Source organism: Cyanistes caeruleus, chromosome 6 (assembly GCF_971803275.1).
Source record: "Cyanistes caeruleus chromosome 6, bCyaCae1.hap1.1, whole genome shotgun sequence".
NCBI classification, from domain to species: domain Eukaryota; kingdom Metazoa; phylum Chordata; class Aves; order Passeriformes; family Paridae; genus Cyanistes; species Cyanistes caeruleus.
In genome coordinates, this window is record NC_141706.1 from 46641277 (window position 1) to 46658262 (window position 16986).

A 16986-nucleotide genomic window follows, 5' to 3' on the forward strand; every position below is an offset into this window, starting at 1 on the left:
GTGGTTCTCACAAAGCTCACCAGAAAGGTATCTTTGGAAGATAAATGGGACCACCAGGTATCACACCATTAGTATTTTGCCAGTGATGTCAACACAGCTACATTGAACAGGCAGGGACTACAGACCAAGGCCCAGAGTAAAAAGCAGCTGCAAGAGAGGTAACAGACAAGGAGAAAGGTGTGCAATAAAAGGTGAAGATAATGACCGTGAATTTACTTTGAGGTGAGTATACTGCACATCTTCTAACCTTGGAAGATCCCAGGGGGTTTTGGAAGGGGGATGAGGGTGGTTCACAATTGTTAATACATTTTTATTATATATCTTATTATATTAAGTAGAGGGCAAACTGATCACTATGACCAGACAAGGACAGGGAGATTAGCCTTACTGCAGTGATGGGCAGTTTCTTACTTGGAAACCAGACAGCTAATCTACCCACCATGTTTCAGACAGCACTCACTTTATCTGTACTTGGGAGCCCATCTCTCTTTCTTACACCTTTGATAGCAAGCAGCTTAGATTTTCAGAGATTTCAAAAAGCCGAAGAATACGAAGCAAATGAAGGCTCTGAAAGTTTTGCTTTTATATGCAGCTGTTTCAATGCATGTGAATCTAGCATAGTCTCAAGGAGGAAGAGTTACACCTGACAATCCAAACTGATCTGCTCAAATGTACTTAAAATTTCCCATTTTGAGGCAAATAATTAGAAATTTGTATTTTCAAGGAGAGAGTCCTCACAGCTGTAGAATAGGAAATTACATATTTAAATAATTTAATTTTTTTAAAGGAACTTTCAGCATTAGTCCAGAACAAAAACTTTAGATTTCATAGGAGAAACCAAAAATCAATAAAACAATATGTCTGCTCCTGAAATTTCTGTATAAGGCACTAATCCAAGTGAACGGATATGGTGGATTGCAAAGAATGGCACTGGCTTTCCCTTACCATGATCAGTGCTGCTTCACAGGCATATATGTTTTACACCAAAAGAACAGAGACCACGCATCAGCTTTCGCAAGGTTTGGAATACTTCAAGTAGAACAGCATGAAGAAAGTATGTACAATTTTACTCTGCAGAGACCAGTTTGTTGCAGACACAAATGCAGTAATCTTGCATCCCCTACCACAGCTCATAAGAAGACAACAAGAAAAATAACCTTTTTTGTTTTTCCCCAATGCAAAAGTAATGATCTTATGCTTTCTTTTAGGAAGGGAATTAGATGAGTCCTAAATGAGCTGTATGGTTCAAATCCAACCTGCATGAATTTTATCATGCCCATAGTTTAGTCTGGCATCTAGAGCAGCTTGGGTTTTGAAAAACAAACAGACATTCATCTTCTCCAGAAGGACTCTTAAGTGGTGAAAACTTACTTGGCAGGTCTTGCTAAGTGACCATATGGAGGGAATGATTCCTTTGATAGACTGTTTTATTTTGCCTTGTGATTATTTTTTAAATGACCACTGTCATAGTGGTTTACAGCCATGGCACCTTTCTTCTAGAACTACCTGAACAACATAATATTAAGATACTTTATGGACAAACCAGAAGCAGCTGACTGTAAAATGGTTACCTCTGGCACCTGACTGCCTTTTAGTTCCTTGGCTCCAACCTAGTCAACAAACTGCAGGATCAGATTAATTGAGCAACTCTCCTTCACGTGCTGGCAAACTCATCCTGTTTAGCCTGAGAGCTCAGATGAGCATGCAAGCAGGCATTATCTCTGCAGTAATCACCTTCCTGCACAACCAGCCAGCCTTTAGGGAACATCCAGCACTCAGTGGAAGGGAGTAGCTGAAATATTTAGATGGTGTCAAGACATACCTTCCTTATAAAGAAAGAATGTATTCATTTATCGGACAGAATCAAAATTCCATGCCTCTGCTTTCTGGCCCTCTCAAGAATGAGAGAAATCAATGCTACTCAGTGAACAACAAAAATTTCTCCCTAGTTATTTCCAGTACCAAGTCAATGGATAAAAAGTTTTGTGTAAACTTTTTTTGAAGAAAACTAAAGGTTCTTAGAGCTTCTTCGTTTCTGTTGGCTTTCTAGACCATACAGGTATTCATATAATGTATCTGATTTATTTGGGGGGCTGCAAAATACCACAGGTAGAAGGGAGAGGAAGGTGGAGAAAGGAATCCTAAGATACAATGGATATATTTATTTTTATAAGAACTATCGTTGCTCTCTTCTATGCCCCCTCCCCTGGCAAAGGTGAACTGCATATCTTTAGTTAATAATTAACTTGTCATGAGTTCCATCAATATCCCATCATCTAAGTGACAGAGGGAAGGGAGGCGATGGGGGAGGTGATCAGCACGACGTGCCAGCTCTGCCCGCAGCCTGCGATCTCGTCTCGGCCATAATAAATAGGATGAAATGCGCTCCTGATAAATGCCCATGTCATGGAGAGATTTTACCTTCACTCAGAAACAATGTAATATCTCAGCTATTACCCAAAATAATTTATCAATGTGTAATAGCTTTGTGCAGAGCTCAGATAGGAGGGGAGCAGCGCTGCCCGAGATGGATGGATCCTACCTTCTGCTTTTAATTTTTAATGCTCGTAGGCAGCTTCACATTAAAGGCCAGGTGTCATATATAGACTTAATGTAAGAATGGAGTTCATGAATTCTAATCAGGAGAGAATCTCCCGCTCTCTTCTCTTGCTTTAGTCACTTCTCTTTTTTTTATTTATCAATTTTCCTCTCTTTCTGTACTCCCATCTTCTTTGCTTCTTTTAGTCCATTTCTTCCTCCCTGTTCTTCAGATATGTCTTACTCCCCAGTCTCTGAAATGTAACTATTTGGGTAGCTATTTGCTACTTTCAAAAAATGTACCACCACTTAAGGATAAACTACTTCTTCTGCCTTGGTTCTGGTGTCATTTTTTACACATAAGAACAAACTCAACTCAGGTACCAGATCAGCATGTTAGAATTTTACATCCAGGCAAAAACCCCAGGACAACAGTGATCAAGCGTGGAAATATCACAACCGAGTTCATCCAAATTCATTGTGGAATAATGCTACTGGAAAAGATCCTGTCTTTAAAGGGCCACTGGAGAAGGCAAATCCCGTATACCAGCCAAATCACATAGCCTTGCAAAGAAACATGTTTCTTCAACTGGCAAGAATACACTACTGGGACGAGTGGATCCAAAAACTACCAAGGTCTCATTTTCCCAGTATTTCTAGTCTCCATCTAGCCATGCCACATTCAACATGACACACATAAACCCAGTTGAGATGCCTCTCATCTGGAGGTCTGCATCAGAGGAACCTATTCAAGGACCTCTGTAGCAGTATGTACGGGCAACGGGATAATGCCAAGAATGTCATTATAAACACACCATTAGAAGTCCCATTAAGAAATACCATTATTGTATCAATACAGTACATCAAAGCATGACGTACCGTCTGGGTGAGACACACCTGAAAGCAGCAGCAATGCATGACAGCACTCTCAGCTCTGCACAAAGAGTGGAGCTGCAGGAAGGAAGCGGGGAGCACCACTTACTGGCCAGAATGTGTAGCAAGGGACATGCTTCATACGAACAGCAGACACAAAGATCAAAGAAGTGCCACAGGCTGCAAAGAGGAAAGGATCGACTGTTTGGGCTTTAGTTTGTATTCAAAATGAGGGAAAATAAAAGCACACCAATGCAATATTTCTCACGGGAGGAGCTCTGCCAGAGATGCAAATCCGTTTACAACCACTTTGCTGACTTGCAAGTTACAAAGGCACCAGTACTGAGAGGAGCTTGGGCTTGATTTCCTGCCTCCTATTAACACAGGTAATGCTAATTGCTCCATTTATTGGTTGACAGTGCAGGGACCACAGACCAAATGATTCTTGAGAATTCGGTCAAAACAAAAGATTCCTCTTGTGCCTGTAAACCAGGATGGAATAAAAAGACTTGGCTGGTGCTGCTTCCATGTCCTTTTACAAATAAACAGAGGACAATAGCCTTTAGGGGTTGCACTGTCAGTTAACTACTTCTTCTTCCCTCTCCACTCAGAAATCTCTCTTTCCAGAACATGAAGAACTTAGCCTAGCAGAGCAACACAGTTTCAGAATAAACTTTCTTTTAATGTTTCTTACCTTTCACAAAGGACTGCTCTGTGAACATTCCTTTATTTTCACCATATTCCTTCCCAGCACTGAATGTCACACAGTTCAGAGGGTCAGATCTGACCCAGATAAAACAAGTACCATGTGCAAAACTACATTGGCTTCACATGGCTTTTCAGTGGGTGGTTGATCAAGGGTAAAGAAAGGATGGTGTCCTACTGTGACAAATACTTTCTGCACAGAAATAAACCATCTGTATAAAATAAGTTAAAAACAAGTTTCAAGAAAAAGTGATTGCATAACTGATAAAAGCCAATACTTATCTTTGTGGCTGACAGAATAGGAGACTGCTAATCTTTGAACAGTGTGGTACCAGGGTTCAGGGAACATGTGCCTGTTTGTGGGCAGATGCCCTGGACACTTCACACTGTCTATAAAGACCCCCAAGACTGCCTTATCAAGCACATTTTGCTCTTCTATGTGTATAAATATATCATTGCAAAGGCAAGACACCAGCATCCCCTGGTGCAGCAGCCTTAGGACACCCTCTGTGACAGAGGAGTATTGAAGGAATAAGGAAAAGAGCTATTGTTTGAAGAGGACAGAAAGATTGGGTTACCTCCCCTGAACACAACTCACTTAGTGGCTGTGGCCTGGCTCCAGGCCAGGAGGAGAGCAGCATGCCCTTGTCTGTGTTGAATGAAAGCCCATTGCCGGCTGCCAAACAGCCTCAGGCAGACAGACAGCAATTCCAAGAACTGAACTAAAAGCTCTAAACTCATTCATTCATGGTCCAAGATCTTTTCTAACCTCAGGAGGAATGATAGACAAAAAAAAGAAAGGTAACAGGTAACAGTCCCCCAGGTAAGCATCTCTTGCACCGTGCAGCCAAAGTCTAATCAGGGTCTATTGCTGTCTTATTCCATTGCTAACGCTGTGACTCTAACCACCGTGTAGTACAAATTAATTCATTCCTTCAGGCCTTGCTGTTCAGTAACTGGCTGTCACAGCAATCTCCCGAGGAGCTAATTGAGAGTTGTGATCCGTGCAGTATTTCCATTAGTGCTGTAATGACAGGCAGCCAGACACACACATGCATGCTCACACACAGAGCACAGGTTCCTCTGTACCCACAATGAGGAGCAAGATAACAAGCCAGTGCCATCTCAGGTGTTCAGAAGCAGCTGGGAAAAGGGGAAAACAGGAAGAAAAATATCCATGACTCAGACTGAGGTCACCTATTCAGGTGGCCTGAATGAGAGCAATTTGCTCTGAAGACAAGCTCCTAATTTAGTACGGGAGAGTAAAATCCTTCACGCACTCCTGTTCTGTCCAGTGGCACTGTTCCCAGAGACTAGAAATCCCACCAAGTCATCTCTATTTGAGTGCACCTCTCCACACCATGGTGGGACCATGCAATGTAATCTCCTTAGAGACACTTCTCGAGTAAGGGTGATTGCAGATGTAGCTGTGTGTAGCACTGTAGAAGACACTAATATCAGACTCTCACAGGTTCTGCTTAACAAACTAGAAGAGACACTAATTTTGGAAGAATATATTTGGTCAGTTATGATGTGGTTCATTCAGGAACCTGGATGGCTCAGAGGTAAAGTCTGTGCACTTAGTCTCTTTTATTTTTTTTTCCATACATTTGTAGTTTCAAGCATATCAACAGGAAAACATTACATGCAACACCTCCTACAGTTGTGCCACCTGCTAATCAAGACTTAGTCATCAGAAAGGACATATTTTTAGGTCCTTTCTGGACTACAATCTCATGGTTCTCACCTAAAAAGCAGAGGACATGCAATTCTGTGCTGTCACTAATGATTATTTAAAAGTCAGAAGCTGAAAAACCTTTATTTCTTAGAGGGTATTTCTTAGGGGTGCACTTTTTAAACTAACTCTAGAATTAACCCAAACATATCTGAAGATTTGTCTCTGTACAGGTAAATATGTATCCATTAACTTGTCTCAGAAGCTGGTCAGATAGCTGCAGACCAGTTCAGTAGGCACTTTCTCACTGAGTGCTTTGTTAATTCCAGAGTTATGAGTAGTTTCTTTATAAATGAAAGATATTTCAACATCCATTAAAATTGGGAAGGAAAATCACAGCAATCACTTTGAATTATGTATTTGCCAATGAATTAATTCAAAGTGATCTGTGTGGTTATTGTAGCTGCCAAATAGATTGAAGTCAACAACTTGAGCCACCCTTACATTGAGATTGTAGCAACAGTTGAAATAACTCGGCCATGGGTATGGAAGTAGCTCATGCTGGGAAACTATCAGTGGGTGAAGGTAACCGTGCTTGGGACACAGCTACTTACACAGTCCCAGATTTCCAAAACCAGCTTTTTGTAAGGAAATGATCTGCATATTCTTCAGAGCATTCCAAAGAACATACTATGCTACTCTGACTGCCAGTGTCTGGCTTTATAAAAATAGGGAAGATACTCATTCAAGGTACACAAACAGCCTTTAGGGCTCAGAGGATTAAGTTACTGAGCCTTAAGAAGTTGTGGCATATAATCCTAGCTTCATAATTGAGCATGTGCATGCTTCTGGCATGTGATAAATGCAAGGTCATTTGACTTAACCTAGGAGAAGACAGCGTTAAGTGGAATTACCCCATGTCTGCTGCAGGCTAGTTGTGCACACAGCTGTTACCACAGCTCAGCTGATACATAGCAATTTGTTCAGTTGTGCTAAATGTTACTGCATGTACAAACCCCGATTCTGCCCTCTTGTGACAACCTTACAGGAAAATCCAGTTATTTCAAAAGTCAGATTAATTTGATGACAGAAACACACATTTTAAAAAACTTCCACAACTGCAAATGGTCCCTGGATACTGGGTTAATGTAGGGTGCTCTGAGATATCCATGTAGATCCATTCTGCAGTATGTTTGGCTCTCCTACATGTGACCATAATTAAAATTATCAATTGGACATAACTGCAAATAGATATAATCTCACAGGGACAGAGCAGAAGTTAACAGATCAGGTATATCTACCTCTTCTACAGGTAATGAGGCTGAAAGCTCACACCACAACAAGAACAGGCCTTACCATCACTCATGGTGAGCTTCTGGAAAAAGGAAAGAAGATATCAATCGAGAAAGTTCCAAAAGCCCAGGATCAGAGGAAGTCCTGGAACAGGCCACACTGTCCATTAGGGCATGATGTGCCCTGTGACTCTTTTTTAAGGATTGATCAGGGCATGCCCAAGGGATAAAAAGTGGGCATAAAACTTATCTGTGTTTCAGTGTTGAGAAAGCTGTGGTATAAATGGAAAAGGTCCTGAGTTCTGATTAGTAACTTAACACAGATAACAATTTTGCAATGTGCCACAGAATTCCTTTGGATTCTGTGCAAAGTGCTAAGTCACGCTTCTTCCCTTCTAATGTGATACAGGATGGTTTCCAGCTGAGGGGTGAGGGTGGAATGTATACATACAAGGAATGATTTATTCCAGACTACTTTGAACTCATTACTTGAAGTTACAGTTACTGATTTAGTGAGCATGTCATGTATTTCAGCACAAGCTGATCTCTTCATCAGTCTCCCATGCCAGTACACATACAGTTACATAGCACCACAGGATCACCCCAAACAACCTGAAAGGAATCCTGTGGCCATAATATGTTAAAAAAGCCCCTGTTCATGTCAGAATTTGGCATTCCCATAGTCTCCATGCACAGCACAATTTTGAGGGCTGACTGTTTTGCTGCCTCTGATGAAGTCCTATTGTCTGTGTTTCCTGAAACATATCCCTGTCAATATTTGCACAAGTCTGGGTTTGTTTTGGTTTTTTTTTTTGCCGTGGCTCACCAATGCCTGAATTTATTAATTTTTTAAGAGGAGGAGGACCTCAAGCCTTACAAATTTTCAGTGCTCACTGCACTGTTCAGTTAAAACACTCAATCACATTTCCATGGCCTTCCTTTGAATGTTCTTGCAATAAGCAATGCAGTCATAGGCAGAGGAGCACTTGCACACGTGCTGTCCCACAGTTCAGTCATAGGAGGGGATGGGCTGAAGGGAAACACAATTGGACTCACTTGGTACAAAGGCACACAGACAGCACTTGTGCACACAGCCCCAGGAGAGTCTGGGAAGCTCTTGCATGGTGCAGAAAGAAAATTTCAGGTTAGCACAACACTGAGAACTCCGGGCTTTTCCTCCAGAGATCCTAGTGTGAAACCTGTGTAAGCACTCAGCCAGCAAGTGCACAGCTACTGCATGTGAGTGTATGGCCCTGCAGAGCCATCAGGCTTCCTCCTGGAAGGGGTTGGCATATCCTGCCTGAGGAGCAGCTCTGTAATGTAGCAACATGGAAATGTACAAAAGCAAAACAATGGAACAGGTCTGTGATACAGTAACTGGTCTCATATTCACTGTTGGGTCCAGCAACATGAGATCAGCCAGTCTCCGTGGTTTTGTCTATCAAACCCAAGAAGAACAGGAGAACATGTCTATTTGCAGCCTTGGGAATACACCACTGCAGCAAAACTCATCATAGCAATTAATTTTTGATAATCTAGGCAATTACTTGCGAAACTTTTCCATCCATATAAACCTAGCAGTGAAGTCTTGAAAATAATATACAAACACCTGTATATCCAGTTCAAGCAAAATCTCATTTTAAACCAGTTCTCTACCTTCGCCAGCCAAAAGGTAAGGAGCTGCTCTCAGACAAGGATGCTGTAGTGGAACCAGCACTGATTTTGCTAAGCAGACGTGGAGGTCATCTATCAGCTTAATTAGTTGTCTCTAACAGGCCTTAGTTTTCCCATTAAATATTACATCTTTACACCAATTGTCTGTTAGGCTGGAGGAACTATGGGTCCTTCATATTCTTCTTGATCTCCAGGAGAGAATGGGTTATTGCTCCCTGCTATAGTTTGATCTTTGCAGAGTGGTTCTAAACATGAGCCCAAAACCTCCAGAGTGAAGTGGAAGAAAGAGCTGAACTGCGCAAGGTTATGAAAAACACACACGATTTCTCTGCCAATTCCTAAGGCTTCTGCTGTCTCCATGCCTCTGACACAGAGTGAGAACATGGAGACAAGCTGATGTGGAGATGCAGCAAGCCAGCAGTTTCACAGAAGAAAACAGGTACAGCACCTAAAGCACCGTCACACCTCACCTTCTCCAGCAAACCCAGGCCAGCCCCAAGGTGCAGCACAGGCCACCTGTCTCAGCCCAAGCGGTCTTTGCAGCATTGTTTGATACAAGACACCTGGCTACCCTAGGAACATATCTGCTCTTCCTCTGAGAACAGGGGTCTTGAGAGAGGAGGCATTTTCATGACCTCATTGAATCATTTGGAGGGAAGCTCTGTGGGACATCTACCATCACAAGAACTCATCAGCCGTGCCTTTGTCTAGTTGAGTCTTGAACTTCCATCCTATCTATGGGTAATGTTTTTCACTGCAGCACAGGCTCCATAGGAAAGTTTTCCCTATGCCTGCTTCAAATATCCACACAGGATGTACTCCTGGCCACAGCTTGCAGAAGACCAAGTCCTACCTAGACTATTTTAAAAATGGTAAGAGAAAAATGAGTAAAAATAAGCAAACATTTGGAAACAGACTCACAAGGAGAAAGTACAAATGCATTTCTCATACTACCTGAAACTTAGAACTAACTACAGGAACTCCTTCAGGATTTCTGTTTTCAAAAGCTCTCTCAGTCAGCAGAACTGAAGAAAGATTATGGTACTCTGATACTCCCTCTGACAGAATAAAGCAGCACAAAAACAATCAAGAAGACATTAAACAATGTCTGACTGCAAGCCTAACTTCCATGGCATTCTCTGTTCAGCAGGGCGTTTTACAGAGCAGAGATTTCAATCTCTGATTATGACCCTTCATTTATGCTACTCAATTCTCTAAGGTAGTTATCAAGTGCAAATAAACTCACAGGGGCACACTTGTCCCCTCTAGTTCTAATTAATACCACTGAAACTCATCATTAGCTAGGTGTATGAGGGCAGCTCATACACATGCAACCATCCATCAAGAAAACCCCATTGTATAATACCAAATAAAGCATGTATTGACTTCAGGGAGCCTTTTCTTCAGGATATTATTCTGATTCAGTTCAAGAGAAGGCAAAAGAACCAAAACTCACGTACATCATTCAGCTCTTTGTCCACTTCTCTGGCTAAAGCAAAGAACTAGTTTTGGTCTGCTCCACCATGTTTCAAATTAGCTCACTGCATAATTTAGTGTAATTGTCTTATAAATCACACTTAGAATCACAGAAATAGGATTGGAAAGGAATCCTAGAGGTCTTCTGATCCAAACCCCTGCTCAAAGCAGTCCTAGCTTCAGACTTAGATCAAGCTGCTCAGGGTGAATTTTGAGTCTCTTCTGAAGAAGATAGCCTCTCTGTAACCACTTCCACTGTGAAGAACTTTTTCCTTAGAGCTATCATAACTTCCCTGTTGCAGGTTGTATTTATTGCCTCTCATTCTTTCTCTGGGATTCTCTCTGCTTTTTCTTCAACTATACATTAGGCAGCTGAAGACTACAATTAGACCTCTTTTTGAGTTTTCTTCCTAGCTGAATAAATTTAGGTCTTCCAGTCTCTCATTTTATCTCATGTACTCCAGCCCTCTAACCACCTTTGTCATTGTTGGCTGGACTTGCTTTGCTTTGTCCACATCTTACCTATACTAAGAAGCCCAAAAATGAAGACAGGACAACAGGTACAGTCCTGTGATTGCTGAATAGAGGGGAATAACCACTCCTTGAGTTGCTAGATAAAATCCCATTAATGCAATCTAGTATGTGCTCAGCTTTCACTACTTCAAAGTCACACTGCTGATTGATCTTCGACTTGTGTACCTGAACCCCCAGGTCCTTTACTGCAGAGCTTCTCTCTAACCACATGGATTTTAACTCACACTTCTCGCAAAAATTGCATGCACTTTTTGATGTGCCATAGCAGCACCACAAAATCAACATGTGATTTGTAATTCAAGGGTAGTAAATACACCTCATGTGCAGAACAGAAAACAGAGGGAACAGCAGCTGAATTTGTTTGCAAGTGACAATTTAGGACATATTTAGGAATAATTTTCAAATTGTATTCCCCCACATCCTACTTTACTTTTTTCCTAATGCAGTATCTGACCCTTAAATGGTTGTGCCAGATGCCACAACTTTTGCCTTCTGTGAGGCCTCGTGGACCAGATGTAGCCTGATCATCTGTGCTCCACTTTGGAGGGGGAAAAAGGTCCAAATATTTGTTACCAGAGTCAAAGGAAGAAAAAGGGACACAACTTTGCACTTCATGATCTCTAGCCTGTGGGCAAAAGAAAGGTCTCTGGTTCATAGTATCTAGTTCAAAGACAAGGCTGGGGAGTGAGGGGTGGAGGAAAGGTCAGGAGTTAACATTCCCCTCATCTCACTCAGAGTTTAAATAAAAGAGAGAGAAGGGGAAGAAAGATGGCCTATCTTGTCGACAAAGCAATACAAAGCAGTCTAGCATTCCAGAGAAGACACCACAATATGGAGCAATGAGGACAAGCAGGCCTTTTCTACCTGTCTTCCCTACAGTCATAATTCTGATGGGATATTGAATTGTGTTAGCAGCACCTCTGGCACAGAAGGTTAGTTTAAGACACTGTTCTTAATCTGCTCCCTCTAGATTTCTTGATTTTCATTTCTATTTCTAGAATATTTCTATTTCTTTCATGTCATTTTTAGAGTTCAGAACATGTCAGGCTGCAAGCCTATACTAGAGATTAAGATAGCTGCAGGCAGCAATATAGGGTGCTATAGACTCTATACAATCTGAGGCTGCAGCTTGGTGGTCATGGCAGTAGAAGAGCTGATGGGAGTTTCCCATTCTTCATAACCTGATCTGTGGTAAGAAGGATTTTATTAAATGGGATCGTTCATATTTCTTATTTCACTCTCTTATTTCAGTTTTCACCTACTTTCCTTATATTTTATAAACACTCAATCTCTCCTACATAACAAACAAACAGCAAACAAGAGTATAATATTATATCCATGGCATCACAGCAGTCTGAGACAGACATATCACCACAACAGAAAGGAGGAGGAGGAGGGAAAGTTTGTACAAAGTACTGTCTTGCCTCAGAAGGCAAATATACAGACAGAAGGAACTCTAGCACAAGTGAAGAAAGCCCTCAGTTTGCTTGGCTCCTGAAGCAGAGGACTGGAACAGCCTATGTTTTGACTTAATTGCCACAAAACAGAGCACAGCAGTCAGTATCTTCAAGGAAACAGATTATATACCCTGCCATGCATGTGCATGCTGCATTGCAAGAGCCACAGATGCTACATGTGACAACCAAGTTTAGGTGACAACGCTAGGTACCTGGACTACAACTTGATGCAAAAAAATAATATCTCTGTGGCTCATTGTAGAACAAAAAGCTAATACTTTCTTTACAAAACCATTTTCTGTTTCATTTCCCAAATAGAAAGCCAATTCTGAAAAGCATACATACAGTGTTTTCTTATCTAACTGTAGGTTTATGTGGTGTACTGCTGGTGAGGAATCTTTCCTTCCCCTGCTAACACTCTGGCATCAACTCTACTGCTTGGGAAAAGCCCCGTCTTCCTTACTGAGATCACTATTTATACTGGATGCCCATTAATTGCTTTGCTTGAAATGATTTGCTGTGGGTTTTCTTTTTTTATTCTAGCTGCATTATGTCGTGATCTGATGACTGATTGGGTCCTGTGAGCAATCATGAGCCCAAGCCTATTGCTTCTAGCTTGATAGAGTGTATATCTCTATTTCATATTCAATAATGATGAATGGTCATGGCTTACATTTATATAGGGCCTTTCATCCAGAAAGATCCCAAAGCACTTTACAAATTGATTTACTGTGCAAACTATGGGGTTTATTCTCCGCTTCATAAGCTCGTATAAATCCCATTGAGTTACTTGCACTTCATCACAGTACTTGGTATTGCCCAAACAAAGCACAAGCAATACACCCAGCAGAGAGTCAGGGAACACACAAAAATATGGAAGAGTTCGGAACTTCAGTTCCATGTCTTATCCAAAAGGCAGGATCTTTAGCAGGAGAGCATCCACCTAACGCTAGAAAAGTACTACTTTCTGCACTACTCCTAATAATGCTTCTTGCAGTAAAGCATTCCTTGGAGAGGACACAACCCAGAGCTGCCTGCTCACATGACTGCACCCTCAGGCAGTAGCTGCCAAAATCATCAGTTCCTTCTGTTTTAAAAAAATACTATTAGACAGAAAGCTACTAGCAATGAGACATCAGTAGCAATGAAACATCAGGAGTCATCAATATAAGTTGCTTGTGCTTCTTGAGGTTTGAAAAAAAATTAAACGGGAGGAATGCTCAGGCAAACTTCCTGGCAAGAATTTTGAGAAAATATTTAGCTATAATACGATGCTCTGCACAAATGTTTTGAAGAAAATCACCCAATTCCCTTCTCCTCTGTTTAACTTGGAGTGGGAAAGGAAATGCAAGGTGCCTGGGTTGATCAGCTGCTGTTGTTCCCCATCTAAGGGAATCCCAGATCTGGGATCTAGCCATTACATTTCCAAACCTAAGGGATACAGAGTGAAGCAGGGAACTCATGACTGAGATGATAGGCAATCAACTTAAATATTTTCTTCACCCAGTCTAAAAGCTTTAAAGGAGCAACACCATCTCTACCTCCATGACTTTGTCAGAGAATTAATTGAGGTGCATTAAAAAAAAAAAAGCCGAGATTCTCTAACAAATAGTCCTCCTCCTCAGGGATTTTAATCAAAATTTTTTCTCTTGGAGCCCAAAAAGAAACAGCTCATAGATATTTGAATGTAAAAGGTAATTATCTAGTGCTAGAATTACACAAAACTTCCAGGTGTTGACCATTGTCTTTTCTTTCTTGGACTATCAGAATTAGCATGATGACATATTGCAGCAATAAGTACAGTCAAAAATAAAAAGAGAAAAAAATATTTTCCTCCTTTACTACATTATGGACTGTTTGCCATATACTTTATTTACACCAGAGCTAAAAAGAAATAGAGCACAGGCTAAGACAGGGCAAAAAATCTTTCTAGAGGATTGACAGCACCAGCCTGAAAGGTCCTATGTAACTTGGGTTCCTGGGGCAGGTGGAAAACATGGGAGGATTTATCCAGCAATTTCTTGATAGGTTAAGGCCAATGCAGCTGCTGTCAGTCCCCAAATTATGTGAGTTCCATCTCTGTTTTGCTCAGCTCTAGCAGTTTGCCCAATACCTTACACAATACCAAAAGATGTAAAATCTTTCAGACATCAAAAGAGGTTTTAAGGAGGCCATAGGCACAGAAACCTTCCATCCTTAGAGGGTTTCATGGTCCAGTCTGATCTTTCCTACAGACATTCTTCTGCCCATCCAGCACTTTTCCCAAGCTCCTCCCACCTCATTTTACTTTTTCTGTGTCTTATGTTCTGCATGACAGTGGCTCCTTTTTCTCCTTCTGGCTTTGATGCCAGTGTAAGAGCAAGCTTCCAGTTCTGGTCTGTAAGATGACAGTGCCCTTCAGATGTTTGGAGAAACAATGACATAGAAGACCAGCTCAAGGCCCAGTGACCTAAGATAAAGCATATAATTGCATCAATAGAAGAGCATATAAGTAGTCCATAGTGAGGGCTGGGGCTTGCTACAGACAGCACTATGAGAATTTGGCTGCCAAGCACTAGCAAGCAGTTATTGATTTCGTATGAGCTACAGGAAAAAAAAAAAAAAATCAGTAAGTTACCTACTTTTTATAATGCAGGGATACTGAAGAAAGCATATAATGATCCCTTGCCTTACTGGAAATCATAGAAGCATGGAATGGTTTGTATTGGAAGGGATATTAAAGATCATCTAGTTTCAAACCCCTGCCATGGGCAGGGAAACCTTCCACTAGATCAGCTTGCTCAGAGTCCCATCCAACCTAACTATGAACACTTCCAGGGACAGGGAATCCACAATTTCTCTGGACAACTTATTTCAATGCCTCACCACCCTCACAGTAGAGATTTTCTTTCTAATATCCAATCTAAGCTTACCCTCTTTCAGTTTAAACACCTTCTCCCTTGTTCTATCAGTACATCCCCTTGTAAAAAGTCCCTCTTGAGCTTTCTTGTAGCCCCCTTTAGGTACTGGAAAGCTGCTTTAAGGTCTCCCCAAAGCTTTCTCTTCTCCAGACTGAACATCCCCAACTCTCTCCGCCCACCTTCCTAGGAGAGGTGCTCCATCCTTCTCAACCTCTTTGTGGCCCTCCTCTGGGCCCTCTCTAATGGGTCTGCACCTGTCCTGTGCTGAGGAGCCTGGACCTGGATGCAGTACTCCCCCTGGGATCCCAGGAGAGCAGAACACTGGGCACACTGCCTTTGATGCAGCCCAGGATACATTTGGCTTTCTGGGCTGCAAGTGTATGTTGTTAGATCCCATCAAGTTTCTCAGCCTGATATCCTTATCTCATTACCTTCACACTACAGAGATAAAAGGGTTCCTTAGCCAATAATGAAAATGTTACTATACAGACAAAGTACATACTGCTGGCATATGTTCTACAAGCTGGTCAAGTTTTTCTAGGTGGATGGCCCCAGAGTGGCACCACCACAGCAGGGCACCAAAAGGCAACATAAGGCCAAACCAGGTGTCTCCCCACCACAGCTGCACCAGTAGTGTTTGGAAACTGAAGACCACCGCTAAAAAAACACAAATAAACAAACTACAAAAGCTACAATAACTTACCTCAGAGTCAAGGCTGTCTATAGTTTTAGGAATCCTGAAAGATTACCAAGCACAGCAAAAGGATCCCCATGTTAGAAGATCCTGTTCAATCTAACTGTTCAGCAGCTAGCTGTAAAGATTTTAGTATTTTTTTATCCTTAGAAAACTTGTTAACAATGACAGGACATCTCATCAACACTGAAGAGCAAGTGACATGAAAACAACAAAATAATTGTAAGTTAAGGAAATTACATAAAATTAATTAAAAACAGGGATTTCCCAGCAAAATTGAAGAAAAAATGCCTTACAAGAAATGACAGCCAAAAGGACAGATATTAGATTTTATTGCCACTCAACTGTAAAGGACCAAATAAATGCTGGAGACTAAGATGCTCCTGAAGTAGGAGGATCCTGACTTTCCCTAACAGGTGACACATTTACAGGGGCAGGGATACTAGGGAAGTCTGGATCATTTTCCAAAGCTTTGTTTATCCTAGGGATGAGGAGAAGATTCTCACAGTCCTCCACATGCACCTGTCTATTCATGTTCAACAGCACTGAGCTCATGTGATATCACAGCAAAAAATGAAGCAGGCAACATTTTTGGGAATGAAAACAAATATTTCCAAAAGCCTTGCAAGAAGAAAATATGACTGGTAGTGCTCAACAAACTTAAATTTTATATACACAAATAAGAATATAGTAATATGATACATAAGCTTTCTGTTTCTTGGTCTTTGCAGGCAGATCAATTTGGACAGAATATAGCAGTGCCCAGCACAGTTCATACTAAATATCTTGGTGTCCGGTTCCATGAGCCTGAAACATTATTGTATCTGCCTATAGTATCTCCCGTTTAGCCAACAAACATTTCATTCTGCAGCTCCCCAGAGATAGGATGGCATCTGGATGCCCACAACAGCCAGACAGAAGTCTGATAAAGCCCTCCTCGCTGAACAGGACATGGTAGCTCCTGGATCATCACTAAAGCAGGAAGTCCAAAAATACATGAACTGAGGACTGAGAAAACAGTGTTTTACAGGAGCTTGTTGCAAAAGCAAATGGAGAACTACAGGGCTCCTGAGGCTTTTTCCTTTCCAAAGCAAGCAAGTGCCAGAAAGTACAAGTCCTGTTTGTAGAGGATCCTCTTCAGACTCCCAGTGTGGAGAAGCATGTTGAA

The 16986-nt window shown here is 41.5% G+C and overlaps 2 long non-coding RNA genes across 2 annotated transcripts in view; both read right to left on the reverse strand.

Annotated features, from left to right (window-relative positions):
- Positions 1–16986, reverse strand: part of LOC147652656 (uncharacterized) — a 117135-nt gene that overhangs the window by 34314 nt on the left and 65835 nt on the right. The window lies entirely within an intron of this gene.
- Positions 11790–15456, reverse strand: LOC111929956 (uncharacterized). The gene is made up of 3 exons (XR_002864960.2): positions 15304–15456; positions 14846–14896; positions 11790–14673 (listed from the first exon to the last, which is right to left on the reverse strand). It is a non-coding gene; the product is annotated as an uncharacterized LOC111929956 (long non-coding RNA).